Below are 15,901 nucleotides of genomic sequence, written 5' to 3'. Positions count from 1 at the left end.
AGAATTAAAATGGAGCATTGTGCTTTAAAGCGGTCCAGTGGAATAAAGTGTAAGTATATTTGTTTTCTATAATTTTTTTCAATTATCTTGTAACTTATAAAATATATCTCTAAAACATAAGACAGAGGAAGATAATCACGAGGGTCTGATCTTAGGCAATAAAAGTAGAAGTATAAATGTGGCACTATCCTTAGTTAGTGGAGCCTAAAGAGAATGAATCAGAGTGCCAGAGGTAGGAGTCTGGCTCCCTTGGGAGTCAGCGGACGGTACAGTTGATAGCTCACGTCTGCAGCATTAGGAACCTCTGTTTTCTCTATGCTGGCTGCAAAGGGAACCAAGGCTCTCAGTTTTTGCACTGAGGGGAAATGCCTAAAACAGGAGGCACATCTTTAGCTACCTGACTTCTCATGCAACTTCAGATACTTCAGTAGACAAACACTGGAAAAGAAGGCCCAGCCTGTTGTAACCTCAGGCTGTTAATCCAGTGTGATATTCTAGCTCACGATTAACTTTACACTAATGAGCATGACCACTGTGGTTAGCTGGACTTGCACACTCTTAGCAATGTACTTGCCTGAATTTTGCAGGCCTGGACTCAGTAATCTGTTTGAGCACATGGCAAACTTTCAGCTTGTGAACAGTCCAGTTGACTTGAATGGAAGTACACGTGGATTTAAAATAAACCACATGCCCAGATCTTTCACTGCAGTGGGGACCTTCAATGCGGATGTACTGACAACTGACGAGAAATTGCCAAGGAACTGCAACCCTCGTTGATATCAAAAGCTTTACAGGGAAAGTTAACATCAACCATTTTCACCATCAGAAACAAATTGCAAAGAACAGACTTTTTTCCTTCCTCTTGCCCAACAGATTGCTTGGTGTAGAGGAATTAACAAAACAAAGCAAAACTTAAACTGTATGTAAATATATAACGTTTGTTACTCCAGATCGACTGATTTATCATTCTGCAGTAGGGCAAGGTGAACGTGGTCCGTCGAGGCTTGATATCACCACTTTGATAGTTTTCCTATTCAATCTCTTGAAAATCTTTCACTAGAACAGGAACCAATCCCCAAATGGTGTTTGCATACTGTAAAAGAGATCTTTAGTACGAGAAAAATCTAAAAATCCAGGTAAAGAAGTTTTACTTTGGAAAATAAGCAGTTGGCATGTTTTTTTCATTATATGGGGGCATCTGGGAAAGCAAAACTTAAGAGTTGCATTTTGACAGCATTCTCAGTTTTGGCTCTCCAGCAGTTGATGGCTCGGTAAATTGTAGAGTTTACATCTAATTGCACGGCTCAATTTAAATTCTGTTCTTTCAGGATCTACCAATGCTGATGAAGTCCCTTCTCTGAGCTACAGACAACAGAAGCTGTTGTCCAGATTGATGGTTGCTCTTTCCCACTGGCATACAGCCTAAGAGAATTGTTTTTAGGTGGGTTGTTCAGCTTTCAGTCAATTGAAGTGTTTGGCTGTTTGTTTCTTTCTATTAAAGAGGTCTTTTCCAATTGATAATTGAGAGCTAAGCGCTGTATCCCGTTGCTAGGCTCACAAGTCCGTTGCCTCTGCATAGTTATCTTTTTTCTGTTTCTCTCTCTTTTTATTCTTTTGATGTTTTATTCTTAGATTTACCTCCAGCTGCATATTGTGATTTGTTGCAGCTAGAATTTTTCTCACCTGTGAACTTGCCACTGTAACTTCAAAGGCACTACTGTGTCTCTAAGTGAGCAAGGATTGCAGGCACTTGTGTGGGTCACTTAAAGAGAATGAGGATCTGCAAGGTAGACTCAGTGTTGAAGAATCACATAATGTGGAGGTAACTCAAAGAACTAGACAGAGAAGCATAAAAAAGTTATCTTTTGAAATGCAGAAAGCTGGGTAGAATGAAAAGCAAACCTGAAAACAGTGTCTGTTTTGAATCAATGAAGGCAGAGGGGGTCCTTTCTGGATTTGTTTGGCTGTCATCAGTGCTTGGTGCTGCAGATAACTCCATAGCAACAAATTTTTAACTTGAAATTCATGGGTGCAAGGGTGTATATTAACTAGAAAATGGACTTGTCTTTCATTGAAGTCATTAAAAACTGACTTTTTTTTTTCCACTCACCATCCTGCTCAGAAAATGGACTCAATCTTGAAGTTTTTAATTAAGGGTGAAAATCTAGTGTTAGGCAGATGCTGTCGTTTTTATTACTGCTCCAATAAAAGCCCCCGTGTAACGTGCTGCTTTGGGCTCTGAGGTTGTAGGATGGATTGTCAGTGATGAGCATCAGCAAACCCGGCAGCACATGCCCAGGGACTTGTAGTCAGATGAGTCATGTGTTGCATGGGCCAAGTTTAATCCCAAAGAGAATGTTACAACACAGGAAGAAACCCCTGAAAATAACAGGAATTGGTATAGTATTTGGACTGTAAACACAGGTTAGAACAGTCTGGGTATTTGCTTTAATCCTCTCTGGTTCTATTTTGAATTGAAATGTTCTTACTTGCTAAACCACTTTCCATTTTTTGCCATGTTTTACTGTGACATAAGGAGGAGGAATATTTTGGAAACTGGAAAACTGCCATTTGCACCAGAATGACATGTCACTAATTTTTGCAGTTTTTTGAACTGAGATCTCTGAAAAGCTTGAAAAGTCTCTCTGAAAGGTTCCACCTTCTTCTAGGATTCCCTGCTGAGATCCCCACACTCCTATCAGGCAGGACAAGCCTCAGGTTCCAGAAGTTTAGCTGCTTTTTCTGCAGGCTGAACTGTTTCTCCTGACTCAAATTCAGGCATTAGGAAATGGTGCACACTCAGTATTTGAGAGGATGAGGGTGTTTAAGATGTTAAGATGTATGGGCTGCTCTTCCCTTAACTTCAACAACTCAAGTGGTTTGACCCACCTTCAGTGGGTCCAAGTGTCGATGAAAGAACAGGAATGCATCCCTAGTGCAGACGGGACAAGGAGTTCCTCTGCAATGTGTACTGATGTAGCTTAGCATCATTGTAAGCAAAGGTCGAGTGAACAAGTTCAATTTGCCACAGGGCTAGCCTCCTTTAAGGGTTTTCGTTTGTGGCTGTGAAGTGGCTAGGGACCATCTCTGCAGCATGTGGGGGGGGGCTAGAAGAGAGGTGCTTTTAACAGTCCCTGCCAGGAAATGCCTGATGAGGGATGTTTCAATGGCTGACGTTGCACAGTAGCTCGTGGTGAAGCAATCTGAATGGCATGTAAGAGCTAGAGATGAGGCTTGATATTTTTTTTCCACAGTGCAATGAAATATTACAGGGGTCTTGCTGTGCATCTCTGCTTACTTATGCTCTGCCATATGTTTGGGTGTGATTTAGTGGGCATGACACACAGCCAGGTTGAGGGAGATTCTCAAAATGTGAGCACAGTGACACAGTGAAGACTCTTTTATAAAGGGGTAAACAAATCTCATTTCTACTACTGCTTTTTTTTTTTCTTTTCCCTTGAGTAGAAGTTTTGGAAAGCTATTTAACATCAGCTAGTGAGTTTTAACAGAGGCCTGGAAGAAGAAGAAGAAGAAAAAACCCTCTCGTGTCCGCTTGTTTCTTAGGTACGCCACATTACCCACAGCCAGTCTCACCACTCCCAGAGAAAGTTTGTGCAAGTCCTAAAATAATTTCATTCCACTGGCCCACAAATATTCCCATTTGGTAAGCCTTATATAGAGTAATTATTGTTTAACATGGCACTGCAGCTGGGTCAGGGCTTATTTTGGGTTGTGAGTTATAAAAAGCTGTTTATATATATATATATATATAAAAAAAAGTGTTTGTCGATCTGTCATTCTAAACAAATGAGACTAGCAACTTGTTAGTTTACTTGCTCTTTTTTGTTTGCTTTGCTTTAAGAGTCAGCATTCATGAGAGGGCTCACCTTGGAACCAAAAGCATCCAGCCATCACATCCTGGCTTATTTAGATGTGTCTGCGTTCCGGTTATAAAAATGTAATCGTTAGGTAGCCAGGTATTGTGGTGGTTCTGAGTTAATACTGCGAGGGAGGCACAGGCTTCGAAAGAGGGCTTGAGCTTGAACCTATGGAGGTGTGGGAAGGTCTCCTTTGTGGGCAGGCGATAGGTGCGATGGCTGAGGGAGAAGGAACTTGAGGGAAGGTCTTGGGCTTTGTGTTGTTGTCCAAATAGGTGTGTGCACTTCATGTGCCTGAAGCGCTATGCACAAAGCAGGCAGAGCATCTCTCAGCTGCTCTGTGGTGTAACTAGGCCCACTTTCCAGATGGGGAAACCAAGGCAGCGAGAAGTACTGAGTTGCTCTTGACGACCTGGTGAGTCGCATCTTGGGTTAGAACTGAAGATTTTCTGGGTCTTATCCTTATGTGCATTTTTTCCACCCCGTGCTGAGTCAGACATCAAAGTTCTTTCTAATTTTAATTACTATATGATGTATATCATACAATATGTGATGCATGTATGTAGATAGATGTGTATATACAGTTAGAAAAGAGTGTAACTGTGTATATATGTGTATCACTACTTATCTATTGGTAAAATACGGGTGCCTTTGGGTGAACAAGTTGTTTCACTGTTTATTGTACAATACTCCAGGAAGCTGATGATACTATTTTCAGTTATAATTTCTCATGCTTTGTTTGTCATTTTACCACCCGAATCTGCAGCCTGCTCTGCTCTGCAGAGGACCCCAATATTTTCAGTAAAATCAGGAGGAAAAACAATTTCCAGGGGGACAGAGCAAGAGGCTGTGGGTCAGCACTCCGGATTTGGTTCTCTTTTTCTACTTATATTATAGTTAAGGACCATTATCGCTCTTCTGTGATCACTGTGTTTAATAGCAGAATGGAGCCAGTAACATTCAATTACCTTGCGTAGAAGCATTTAATGATAAAACTGAAGTTTGACGACCTTTTAGTAGTGTTTGGCATCAGAGAAATACGCCAGTTCTAAGCAGTTTTCTTGCAGCTTGGCTTTATTAGTGATAAAAAGTCCTTGAGAAATTGTATTAATGAAATGAAGCTGGGAAACAAACCAGAAGCAGATAAAGACAGAGCTCAAATCCCTTCATAGAGTTATACAGTGTGCTGAGAAAAAGTGGTTGTATTCTTGGATTTTATTTCTCATGAAAGTTCTGAAATACACAGGGAAAATAGTTCCCTCTGTAACAAAAGCAACAAGACTAACGTTTCAATAATTCTTCAGATGAGAGCAATCTGAAAAGAAATACACTGGGAATTATGAAAATGTTTCAAAGGGAGAATTCGAAAACAAAACTTAATCTAGGAACACGGGCTCTTGGCTCAGAAATGACACTCTTGGGTTTCTTGGCTCTGTGTTTTGTATCGGCTATGCCAGACGAGTGGTGAACAGCAGCCTGACGTTCAAGCCTTGAGCCTGGGCGGTGGACGTACGCGATAACAGAATTGCGAGCTGGGGATACAGCCATGAACATAAGCTTTCCCCCGACTTGACTTCCAACTTTGTTTCTTTGGTCAACGCTACTGTGCACAGCCCCTATGGCCATCTTGTGGGTCAGCATGGCCCTGGGGTAAGCAGATAGTAGAAACTGCCTGAGCATACTGATTCCCTGGGAAAGGAATGGAGATTTTACGTCCTTTCTTGTGCTTCCTGTCAGATCATCCAGCATATTACTATTTGTATTCTTACATTTCTTGTTCTTTTTCCCTTAGGTTGTTGTTGCTGTGAGTTGGAGGTGAGGAAGTGCATGCCTGTCCTTTTCCCATTTCTTGCTGAGGGCAAGTACAACATGGTCATTCAGGACTAGTAGCCAAAACGTATTTCCAGGTAAGGAAACAAACATTCTTACCTGGGCAGCAAATGAGAAGTCAGAAGTCCATCATGATAGTTGTAGCAGCATAGGCTGCAACATCCCATGTCTACCTTTGTTTTTGTTACACATCTGTGGTAAGAATCGAAGTATTTTTCCATCTAGAGCAAATCTGATAGGTCCAGATAAGTGTTGGGGTGCTAACAGCAAGTAGTAAGTAAGTTTGGTCCCAGACTGTCAAAGACAGAATCTCTTCCACTGCAGCTTGTTTCTTGAACTAATCTAAAAAGCTTTCATTTTATTTAAAAGGTTTTTATTGATCTACAAATCATCGTGCATAGGCTCTGCAACCTGAGTGGCTGGAGTGGGCTTAGCTCTTGGTAGGTGTTTTTATTTGAGCTGATTTTTATCAACTTAGTTGTTGCTAAATTGCATGCTTTTCCTCTCTGTAAAGGTAACTGGAAAGGAGACACATGCTTTGGATATATCTATCTATATAAAATTTAAAAAAACTATAGGCTTTCTTTCAGTCCATTAATTTCCTTCATGGAGCTCTCTCAGTTTGAGAACACAATTGGGAGATTTTTTTTTTTTTTTTTTTAAAGCAAGGTGTAACATTTTTTTGAAATCCACGAGTGTTTTTGAGTGTTCAGAATGTTCTTCCTCTTTGGGATGAAACTTAATCATTCAAACTGCAGAGAGATCCCAAAATACTTTAAGCCACTTATGCAATTGCAGACCAAACTCAACCAACTTGTAAAGCCAAGCAAGATTTCAACCTGAGCTTTATGCACCTCTTTTCCTCTGTCCTTCTAACTTGAAGTTACATCTTACATAGAAGAAACTCTCCCCTTGTATGTCATTAAAAGCTGATGTATTTCAGGTCAGACACTTTGGAATCTTTTTTAACTAACCTAGTGTTTTATGTCCAACTGCTCCCCCCCCCCAAAAAAAATAAATAAATAGATTGGCTGTGGAAAAATCCTTAGAAAATTTTCATGTCTCTTGCCTCATAATCACATTATTTTACAGCAGTCTAAGTTAAAACTCTTCCTAACCAAACCCTTCCTAACCAAATGTAAAGGATGGAGAGCGAGTGTCTAGTGCAGGAAAATATGGTATTTAGGAGTCGGAAGAGAACTCAGTGGTCATATATGTCCAGCTGCAGGGTTTTTTTTGCTAGGTTTATTGACTTCTTATAGCCTGTATGCGTGTCTGCTAGGAACAGACTAGAAACTGGACTGAGCTCCTTCAGCTGCTAATCACTTGCAGTCCTGAACAGAAAAGGAAACAGCGCTTTTTTTTCCCTGTCATTTGGATACTGACTCACCTGTGTGGTAAAAGAAAATAGCCAAACAGTTGCTATTTCACCAGTGTCCCAGAGTGCTTAGGGATATTCATCAGCTTCTTTACTTGGAGAAATTGCAGCAAAGCTTTAAGGCCTGAGGTCAGTTCATTAGTTATATATATTTAAACAGGTAGTGCTCTTGACCTCCTGCGATCCCCATCTTTCATAACTGAGTTGAATTTCTAGGTTGGTTTTAAAGCTGTGTGCAATGTCTGATTATTCTGCATTGGTGTTTCATATGGCTCTTACAGATAGAACTTACTTGCAGTCAGTTCAAGCCAGTTCTGCTTATAGCTGGAAACCTGTTCCAACTCATTGCCATCTCCTCTGCATATTGTTTCTGGTCTTGACCTAGTCTGTAGTGGGACCTGGGAGCCAGCCCATCGTTGCTGTGTTTCTCTGCTCTGTAACAGTCTTTTGGTGGGCAGAGAACCAACTTGACAGAAATGCTGAAATCAAAGGAACCACTGTTCCCGAGTCCCTGAAGGACAGCAGTGATGAAGCAGCACCAGTGTTGGTAGCTGACTAGTCGGCAGCCATACCAGTTGAAGTTGCAGAAGTTTTACCTGGTCTTGCAGAGAGTTTGCAAGCTGTCTGCCTCTCCTAGAAGGCCTCCGGAAGCCTTCATACTGAGGAGCTTGCTGAGAGCTTTCTGGATAGGGCATCTTTTATGCCACTGAAGGAAAGAAAATTCTGCCCTGCTACATAACTTTTCCTTATTTTCAGAGCCTGCTTCCCTGAGGAGTACCTAAGTGGAAGACACTAGTAGTGGTAGGCTATCAGAAAGGAAGTTTGCTCTGAGCAGCTGGATTGGGTGCTCAGGCAGGATGCTGATGGTCCTGGCTTTCTATTGGCTTGCCTATAAGGTAGGGATCTGAGCACCTTCATTGAATAGAGCCTGCCTTGAAGTTCAGGGCCACACAGTGCAGTGGCTGCCTTTCACTGACAGCTTGCTGCAGTGCTGTTTTTCTATCAGTCTGCCATCCACGTTCACCTCTGCAAGCATGGCCAGTACGGCTAATCCGCGCTTGTCTGAATGTGGAGGCAGAGACAGTGAGAGATTTAATGCAAATATAGCATCTCACAGCCCTGTTCCTTCTTGCAAACTATTGATTACGTGTCTGATTTGCTCTCCCCTGGTAATAGGCCACAGACAAAAGCCAATAGGGCAAGGAGAAAGAAAACCTGTCATGATCGTTCGATGCGGCTGGTCAGCCAATGAGATGAGAAAGCCTGGGGATTGGGCTAGGAGAAAGCAAGGGTGGTGGAACTGTCTTAGCAACAGCAGAAAGCAACTCTTCCCCCTCCCACTGTGCAACCACACTGGAAAGTTCCTGATGATGTTCCTTAATGTATTTGTCTCACTTGCACCAAGTGTGTACATGATTTGTTTGACTTTGCAGCCTGTGCCAGTTTACCTCTTTTCTCCATAATCCTTTAGAAAGGGCAGAAAGGCCTCTTTTCTTCATCTGTCTTACTAAAACCAACTGGTGAGCTCCAGGTAAAATGATCCACTGCTTGATTCATTGCCTGTGCAAGTGCTGAGAATGAAGGTGAGTTTTGTATGGTCTTTTTTGTGGTTGGTATCTTCTTCTTGATGTCTTTCCAAGACAGATAAAGCATTGCAAAGCTGACACCTCCAGTCAAGCATTAAGGTGTATTGTTACACCCCAAGGAAGGCAGTCTCTTCTGGTAGTAGGAGTTGGGCATCTTGACTGTATTCTCCACTTTGCTAAAGATTCCTTATATAAACTAGGGTGAATCCCTAGCCTACAAAATCCAGGTCGCCCCTGTACCTCAGCAAGCAGTTAAAAGTGCTAGTTCTGAAGTCTAGCAGTAGCAAAAGTTTCAGCGTAAAAAGATGTGTTCCCTTTAGGCAAAACCCACTGAATCAGGTGAAGGCCACTCCTCCTGTGCAAGCTGGGTGATGCCTGTGGGTCTTTGTGCTCACCGCGCAGAGTGTTGGAGGCTGCGTGGTCAGCTTGCCAGGCTGTCTAGCCTGGGAATTAGAAAGAAAGTATTCTAAGCCAAGCTATCTCTGTGATCTTTTGGCCTGGGAAAAGTCAATCCAAGGCCCCATGCCACTTTCCGTCTTATCTTTTGTCTTACCGTAGATGCTGTTCTTTCTGCCTCCCTCATAGTCAATCTATCATTGGTTTAAACAACTGAAAATGAAAATGGCAGTCAAATTTGCCCAAACCTTTTGAACATTTATTGGAAGCCAAACACTGGCACTTTGAGTAGTCACTTGAAAATGACCTTCGTTGTCCTCTGCTCACCTGCTGCCTCCTGTGGCTCATAAGCATTCACACGTTTATCTCACTATTTGCATGCTGATAATAGACATAGATTTTGTTAGTCCCGCATGTGTCGAGACAGCAGGGACAATAATAGAAGCACCATGGGGACCAATATATATTGGTCTTAAGAGTGTGCCTAATAATGTCTGGGTCAGGGAGCCTTTAACTGCAGTGTCAGGGAATTTAGTCAGCTGTCATCGCTTCTTAATTAAAAATAGCTGAGACTCACTTAAATTCCATTGCTATGTGTTAGCTCATTTGTCATCTTGTCCTCTCCAGCAACCTCCCCCCCCCCCAAACAACCCCAAAAAGGACAATGGATAGAAATGCAGCAGGTAAGAAGGCAGGAGAGCAGGGTTAAAAGATGATTCCCCTCCCTCTTTCTCCTTCCCCATCCAAAAAAACAGAAAAGGAAAAGAAAAGAACTCCCAGGTACAGATAGATAATCTGTGTCATGAGCTGCTGTTTGGGTGAAGAGTTTAGCAAGATTCAAAGGGAATTGGGATACTTAATAAAATAGTATGAAATGTAGTGTTAGTATTTTATATACATAAAATTACCCCCTGTACGTGCATGTGTTAGGGAATAAATCAAATGCTAACTGTCTTAGTGTTACAAAGAAATTTTCCTGTGGACAAACCAACTTAGAGTTTTTCATCTTGAGTTTCCGGGGCCGCCTTCTGGTCCAGTGCTCTCAAGGACAGAATCCATTTTCAGTATGATCCGATCAGACCTTTCCTATGTACATAAGTGATTCGATTCCTAATTTCTTGCTAAAAGGAATTTAGCAGTATCTGTGATTGCTGTCACCTTCCAGTAGGTTTCACTAATTTATCTGTGATATTCCTAAGGGAACAGGGAGATGGGAGGTTACACAGAGGTTCAGAAGCTGCAGAGGGAAATAAATAGCATGCTGTAATATCATTACTGAAAGAAAGTGTAACCCCCTCCTCCTGCCAAAAAAGAGTGCATTGTGATTCTAGTTAATGTGTGGAGCCAAGGGACAATTTTGGTGTATGGAGAATTTTTCTGGCTTTCTTTTGCAAGTAAATCAGAGGTGGAAAGGCATTAGACTGACTAACTTCCTGAACTGGAAGTTGCATCCGGACTACCATATTTAATTGTCTGTGATTGACCTGTGTTCCATGAATTTTACTAATCCATTTTTGAACTTGTTTATAAATTTGGCCCCCACAGCACTGGGTGGTGATGAATCTCACCATTAAATCATGTATTGTTTGAAAAAGTTCATCCAGGATGTCCTGTACAATGCTATCAATCTGTCCGGTGAGTAAATGGATGGCTTTTGCCAGGGATTCAGATTCCCTCAGCCCAAATCTGTGATAACTCCCCCTGAGGCCACATCCAGCGCTTGGGAAGGGAAGCAGCAACAGATCTCCTGAGCTTCACCGTCCATTGAACTGCAAGGGATAGGTGTTAGCTCCAAGAGAGGGCAGGTTCTGTGGCTTGACTGCTAAATGATGATTTTGCTGGCTGGATGTAGTTGATAGTACATAAAGGCTTCCTTAGGACTGTGTTCCTGCTGACTTCACTGAAGAGCCAGTGAAACTTGATGATCTTGCTAAGGATGGTGAATTTCACATACAGGTTATGGGACAAGTCCAGATTAACGTGGGAGGTCCTTCTTTATCTGGGCAGGTTTTTCTGTGTCCAGTCTCTGAGTCGAATTGTTCTGAGCTGTAGAACGAGTTATAGGAGAATCCAGGAGAAACCCACTGATTTGAGCTAGTATTGCTTTGGGATTTTAAATTATTCTGAGATGTACTGGCCCAGGAAATCATAAACAGCAAGTGAAAGCTCCCTAAATCATCAAGCTAAGGCCAAACAGAGGCTGTTTGTGTGATAAATTGGCAGAGGGCAGTGGCAGTTGGAAAACTGCAAGTATGTTAGGGCCTTAAAAACTCAGTTTTAACTTACTGAGCGAGTTAGGATGTCGTCTGAGACCAGTCTGCTCTTGACGATCTCTCTGGGATGACGGAGACAGTTACTGCTCCTCACCAGGAGGCATGGTGCAGTGATTCTAGTTAATTTGTCTGATGCTGTCCAGGAGTGAACAGGCCTGTAACATCTTCCGCTGTGACAGACAGCGAGCAGCAGCTGCCACCCTGAAGCGCTCTGCGCAGACCTGCAAAAGCATGTCAGGGTACAGTCTGAGGATTGTGAAATACTTGACGAAAGTTCGGCCTTGCAAGCAGTGGGAGGAGTCAATCCATTTTACCGAGGTAGAAGGTGAAGCGTAGAGCATTTTAGGCCAATGCTTCTTTTCTTTTGGTATACTTTTCTCTTTTCTTCCCCATCCCTGAAATCTTTGACACTAATTTTCCATTGAGTAACACTACAACTTGGCATTCTTAGCCCTTTGGATAATCCTTTTTCACTTGCCAAAGGCCAGTAGCAAATGAGTAGTAGAGGCAGGAAGAAGAATTCTGTCTCCTAACTCACAGTTGCACATATTCTTTGGGCACTGATCCATTTTAAGAAAAAAAGAATCAATCTGGGACTATGTTGCTCCATTGTTGCTCTTTCTCAAACTAGACAGCAATGTTCCTGCCACCCTTGAATGAATTCAAGTCCTCATCTTTCTCTTTTTCCGGAAATCCCAGAGGCCCTTTACCTTCATGTTAGCAGAGACATTTTCAGACTGCAGAATTTTTTTAAAAAAACTAATTAAGCTCTGATGACTTCAGCTGTATTTTCAGGCTCTGATTAAGGCCATGATACTAATTAAACTCTTGAATTATTAAAAATGCAAATAGTCAGACCTGTGTGCAGCAACAGACTTGCATTTCCATGCTCCAGGACAGCAGTGGGAATATTTGGCAAAGTCCCTTGTGGTGACAAGGTGGGTTTTTTTGTTGTTGTTTTTTAAATAGCTGCATTCCATTTGATGCAGAAATAAAGATGTTGGCTGCTGGGGTAAATGTCTCAGCTATCTTGCAGCTAGACAGGGAAGTTTGATTAAAACACAGCAAAGTTATGGAAGGGACACTGAGTCTCTTAACATCCCGACTGTGGCTTTCTCACTGAATGGGTGTTGGGATTGAAATGCTGACTTGTCCTTGGAGAGTGAATCTACTTTCAGTAGCAGAACTCTTGGAGTTGCCTTTAGGCTGCCTGCTGTGTTGTCAGAGTTAACGACCATGATCGGCTGGCTGTCCTGCCAGACCCCAACTCTCTGGCATCTCATAGGAAGAGATGCGCACTGTTACTTAGGCATCTATACCAGGAGATCTGGTTGTGGCCTTTCCTTCACTCCAGGTACATTTATGGTATGACACTGCTAAATAATAGGATATCTGCAGGTCATGTTGATCTCTTCACTGTCAATACCTCAGCAGGCTCCGACTACCTTAAATGAGTGATGTTGAAGGAGGACTGAAGTAGGATTTTCTAAGCGTAAATAGGGTCCATTCCTTCTCAGGATGGATAGTCTTGCAGAAGTACAGTTAGCTGGCTTTTGGGGTAAGATGGGGTGCTTTAGATTGGGAGATGTGGGAGCAAATACTGCTTCTGCTTCTCACTAGTGAATAGTCAAAGATTTGCTTATGAGCATCACCATGTACTTAATCATGGAAACCCGTGTATTTACCGTATATACTGTGTATATATATACACAGCTTAAGAGCCAAGAGCTCCGGTGATATTCTGCATGTGGCTTCTGCATCCTTCCCCCCTAAACTCCCATTAGTTTTGGATGTGCAGTCCTACTGGTTGATGGCAGTGGCCAGTGGGACTCAGGTGTATCTGTCCCATGCTTTGCTCTTTTTGCCATGCCAATGAGAAGGCTCTGTTGAGTCTGGCAGTGTTTACAGCCAGTAGCAGCTGGGATATTAGAGAGAGATGCCAGTAGGCAGTCTAGTTATAACCTGCTGGGGGGGGGAAGTTTCTTCCTAATCCCTTTTTAGTTCATATTAAAGGCATAAAAAAAGTGTGCAAGGCACTATTCATATGCAGTAAGCATTTATCATAGCAAATAAACTGGAACTTTGGCTGGTATGAAGTGACAATGATTTATTGGAGTCAGTTACTGGATGAAGATCTGATCCAGTGCCTACAGTTGATTCCAGTCAAGGGCAGACATGATGGTAAAACTGGCACTCCCCCCCCCCTTTTTTTTCCTTACAGATTGTCCTTTTAATATGTTAAAACAAAGAAATAAATGGTCATTATTTTACCTATGACAATCTGTTTTTTCATCCTCCTGCCTATAATGGGCTGCAGGTGTTTCACAGCCAGCACAAACTAATAAGGACAGACATACTGGCCACATGCCAAAATTATAAAATTGTCCAGGGAGAGAATAAAAGAAAAGACAAGGGGAGGGGGAGGAAGGAAAGAAAAAGAAAGAAGGAGATCACTCCATGCTGAGATTTTGTACTTTTTTGTCTCCTGAAGTGAATACATCAGTGAGGAATCAAAGGTTTGAAAAGTCATTCAGCCCCTCCAAATTAGAACGCAAACCATCTGCATGACAGGATGGAGCTCTCCTTAAAGGCTGCAGGCCAGGATTTGATCTCAGGGACACCAGGGTAAGCCTGGACCATCTCCACAATAGTTACAAGCAGCTCACCCGGGATCTCGCTTTCTGGCCTTGTGCATGCATCTTTCTGCCAGAATAACATTTTGAGCCCAGCCCTTTAATGTTGTATCACCATAGCAATGGGCTCCTCTATGCCAGAGCTGATGAGGAATCGCTGTGGGATTGTCCAGTGTTAATTAATCCCTTTTAGGCAAAATTTGAGCTCAGTAGAAACCACAAAGACAAGGCAGCCCATTTGGAGTTCAGCAGCCTCTCACCCTCTTCCATTTTAGCAATACATCTTGCCCCTGAGTCCCACATGCCACAATAAATCCCTTGTGTTTCCTGGAAGTTTGAAGAGTTATGACAAATCTATGGGAAGGAAAGATATGTTGCATGGGAACTGAAGTAATGCACGTGTCCTTATGGCTCTGTGTATAATGCTGTTTGGAAAGCATGAGCTGTGATACAGACTCTCCAAGGTGTTGTATTTCTGGGTGTGAATGAAACAACAGCCAGGATAACCGTGCTTAAAAGATGAGGCACATCAGAGCCACTGACTAGCTTAGACTTTTCGGCTCTAAGTGCCCTGACATATTGTAGCTAATGGTGAGAGATATGCGTCTCCAAAGGTACTCTCTGTTGATTGTGTGAATGCTTTAGGGACGTCTCTCAGTGGAGTTATCTTGGGCAGGTTACTAAAGTTAGGTGAGATGTTTTCAGACCTGTAGACCTCTCCATGGGGAGAAACAGATCCCTAAGGAAGAGATGCCTTTAGTTATTCACACCACAGTGTCATGCAGATGCTCTGCTCCTGAAAGCTGGTTTGCTTGTGTAAAATCGACTCAAGTGCATCTCACTCTGTGCTGCTTAGTGTTTCTAGGTCTGGACTAGCAACACAATTCTCCAACACAATTCAGGTATCCCTACCCCCAGCATTCAGATCTAGCTTCAGACTGCATCCAGAAGCACATCCAAAGATGTTACCCAACCCACTGTACTGTCTGTAGTCTAGATATCGGAGTAACGGACATGTCTGAGATAATTTACTTTACTTGATGTAGTATCAGAGACCCAATCACAAATTTCTTATCCAGATTTGTTTGGAGCCAGGATTTGGTCAGGCCAAATGTTTTGCCTTGTTTATCAAAGATAAATTTTTGGATGTTTAATAGGAAAAAAAAAGCCATAACTGATGGATGTTTATTATATTTCTTTTAGATCTCCTTTGGGGAGCTTGATGAAAAGAAAATGCCACCACAAAGGAGGCCTTGCTGAGGCAAGGTTAAAGTTGTATTCAAAAGCAACATCAGTGCTGTACGTTGCATATACCATCACCGCTGAGGATCCGTGCCTCTTTCCTGGAATCAGTGTCAGAGTTCTGTGAGTAGCACTTGTGATAACTGAATCAGGTCCTGTGGATAGATTTAAGTGATTTTTTTTTAAAAAAAGTCACAGTTAAAATTCACTTGTATCAGAAAGGAATTACACAGTTATAAGACTTGAATGGTTTTAAAAATTGTATTTAATATTTTCTACTAAGGAAACAGAAGATGAAAAGAAAGCATCCCAGAAGGTACTTTCTCATGAGGCAGATTGAGTCAATTTTGGATTTTCTGCTCTTCTGGGTGGCATTTGGGTTTTTGCGTTAACCTGAATGGGTAGGCTGCGTAGAAAAAGTTGTGATTCTGACTTCCGTGGTGTTTGGAAAGCACTGAGAACACTTTGAAAGCTCTGAAAATACAAATAATACTGATAATAGCTGTATTGAATAGTAGCTTATCAAAACCTTTTGTGATGGTTTAGAAATCTTGGTTTTATTTTGCTCTCTAACACCCTGTGAAGTATCCTGTGCTTTGATTTCTGTCTTTAGATGTCAGTAATATGCAGTTAAGTATTTGGGGCTGTTCCTAAGCAGTTGGATGCAATTTACTTTCTTTGAAAG

The 15,901-nt window shown here is 42.1% G+C and overlaps 1 long non-coding RNA gene across 1 annotated transcript in view; it reads left to right on the top strand.

The window, feature by feature from the left end:
• LOC134150560 (uncharacterized) overlaps positions 1 to 15,336 on the top strand; it is a 40,722-nt gene extending 25,386 nt beyond the window's left edge. The window contains exons 2-3 of the long non-coding RNA XR_009960674.1: positions 5,671 to 5,785; positions 15,178 to 15,336. This is a non-coding gene — a long non-coding RNA (uncharacterized LOC134150560). The remainder of the gene's footprint in view (positions 1 to 5,670; positions 5,786 to 15,177) is intronic.
• Positions 15,337 to 15,901: the final 565 nt, after the last annotated feature.

Source organism: Rhea pennata, chromosome 24 (assembly GCF_028389875.1).
Source record: "Rhea pennata isolate bPtePen1 chromosome 24, bPtePen1.pri, whole genome shotgun sequence".
Classification (NCBI taxonomy): domain Eukaryota; kingdom Metazoa; phylum Chordata; class Aves; order Rheiformes; family Rheidae; genus Rhea; species Rhea pennata.
The sequence above is the reverse complement of the archived record's forward strand: the minus strand, read 5'-3'. Positions and strand labels throughout refer to the sequence as shown.